Source organism: Pieris rapae, unplaced genomic scaffold, assembly GCF_905147795.1.
Source record: "Pieris rapae unplaced genomic scaffold, ilPieRapa1.1, whole genome shotgun sequence".
In the NCBI taxonomy this organism is placed as follows: domain Eukaryota; kingdom Metazoa; phylum Arthropoda; class Insecta; order Lepidoptera; family Pieridae; genus Pieris; species Pieris rapae.
The window spans coordinates 5001-7500 of NW_025551557.1; the positions used below are offsets into that span (position 1 = coordinate 5001).

At 57.7% G+C, this 2500-nt stretch overlaps 1 pseudogene; it reads left to right on the top strand.

The window, feature by feature from the left end:
* Positions 1 to 2500, top strand: part of LOC123690650 — an 8787-nt pseudogene that overhangs the window by 2514 nt on the left and 3773 nt on the right.

Below are 2500 nucleotides of genomic sequence, written 5' to 3' on the forward strand. Positions count from 1 at the left end.
CGGTTCTGTACGACCGCCGTTCAACGGTCAGCTCAGAACTGGCACGGACAAGGGGAATCCGACTGTCTAATTAAAACAAAGCATTGCGATGGCCCTCGCGGGTGTTGACGCAATGTGATTTCTGCCCAGTGCTCTGAATGTCAACGTGAAGAAATTCAAGCAAGCGCGGGTAAACGGCGGGAGTAACTATGACTCTCTTAAGGTAGCCAAATGCCTCGTCATCTAATTAGTGACGCGCATGAATGGATTAACGAGATTCCCGCTGTCCCTATCTACTAGACGGGAAATATATAATCATAGTGAAATTAATTTAGTAAATGGACCGTCATACCTTTGACGCCATTATGGCGTCAAAGGAGCGCGAGTTAGAAGACCTGGAGCGGCAGGGGCTAGAGGCGGGATTTGCGCCGCGAAAATCGTTGATGCGGACACCACCGCGGGACGCATCCACGCGCCGGGAAGATGGAGCGCGAAAACGCAAGGGCACATCGCCGTTAGAATCGGAGGAGGCATCTCGGCGACGGGTTTGTCAGGAGCGCACGCCAACCACTCCACGCGCGACGGAGAAGGCGGCAGAGGAAAAAGGGGCATCGTCGCCAATAGCGACCACCGTAGGGCAACACGTGGTCGACGCGAATCTTGCCGGGGAAATGATAATGGCGGCGACATCGGCTTCGACATCGAAGCTGAATAAAACGGAAATCGCGCAAATAGGCGTCCATGTACAAAAATTGACCGGCATCATCGCTCTTCTGTCGGCGCAGCTGGGCGAAGAGCGCCTTAAGGTCTGCGCGCTCGAGAACAGCTTGCGCAGCGGCGCACAGACGGCGGCGGTAGGCGCGGAGTCCCATACCGCGACGGGACAAACTAGGGCAAATTACGCGGCGGTTTTAAATATGGGGCGAGGTCCGGCACCTAAGCCCGCATCTGCGGGAACAGTATTGGCGTTTTATCCGGCGGAGAGTAAAGCGGCGGAGTTCAAGACCGCGGAACAAACCAAGGCGGCGTTGAAGCAGGCGCTCAACCCCCAAACGCTTGGGGTCGGAATCGCGCAGGTTAGGAAAATTGGGAACGCGGGCGTTATCGTGCAGGCGGCGAACAGGAATGACGCCGAGAAAATTAGGCGCGCGGTGCCGAACGATTTGCGCGTTCAGGTGCCGAAGGCTAGGGCCCCTCTCGTAGCGGTAGTGGCGGTCGACGGCGCCAGAGTCGACTCTGGTGCTTTTCTTAAAGCGCTGCGGACGCAGAATTTCGAGGGTCAGGCGGAGTGGAGTAAGGAGGAGGTCGACGTGGCGTTCAAAAAGAGCGCGCGAGGTGGCGCATGCACCACGGTGGTGCTGAGATGTAGTCCAGCTTGGCGAGACAAGCTGGTCGCCAAAGAGCGAGTGTACATTGAGTGGGAGCGTCATATCGTGCGGGACTATGCGGACGCTACCTGCTGCGGAAAGTGCCAGGGATATGGGCACGCGGCACGCTTCTGCAGGGCAACAGTGGACACCTGTGGGAACTGTGGCGAGGAGGGCCACACGCATAAAGCGTGCAAAAACACCTATCGTAGGTGCGCGACGTGTAGGAAAGCCGGGAAACCGTCGGAGGACCACCGAACCGCCTCGGCCCAATGCCCGGCGAGACAAGCGGCGGAAAAGCGGTCGTTAGAAAGAACGAACTATGGATTATAGATCCATAGGTGGACCGCGAGGGGACAAGAGGAACATCTCGGTCGGACAAATAAACCTGCAAGGGTCGGCGACGGCTACCAAAGAGCTGCCGGCTCTCGCAAGGCATCTGAGCCTCAGCGTCTGCCTAGTTCAGGAGCAATACTCGGCTGCCCTGCTGCCGGGGCTATACCAGCACGGCGAGGCATCAATGGCCGGGATCGTCGTGCTGAGGAACGATCTGGCAGTGCTCGTACTCCACAACTTGTGTACGTCTCACTGCTTTGTGGCACAGCTTGGAGGAAGGGAGAACGCCGTGTACGTGGTGTCGGCGTACTTCCAGTACAGCGACGAGATAGCCCCACACTTGGAGCACTTGGAGCGTGTGCTGGAGGCTCTTCGAGGGAAACCAGTAGTTATTGGCGTCGATACCAACACCCACTCTCAGCTGTGGTACAGTCGCGAGGACCAGTGTCGAGGAAGAGGCAGACTGGCGGAGCAACGTAGGACGGCAATGGAGAGCTTCGTGCTGTCGTGGGGTCTCTTGGTCCATAACGTCCAAGGCCAACCGGATACTTTCAGTTCACCGAATGGGAGTTCTAACATAGACGCGACTCTGGGAACGAGAGGAGTTCGAATTGACGAATGGACCGTGCACGCCGATCTTAGTACGAGTGACCACCGCCTGATCACGTTCGTGATCCATCTCGGCTCAGTTAGCTCTACGGATAGACTGCATCGGGCGCGAAGCACAGAACAGGGCACGGTGCCGATGAGGTTCCGGGACCGCGGAGTGGACTGGGACCGGTTTCGCTCGGACCTGGCGTTACGCGTGGGCAGGCTTA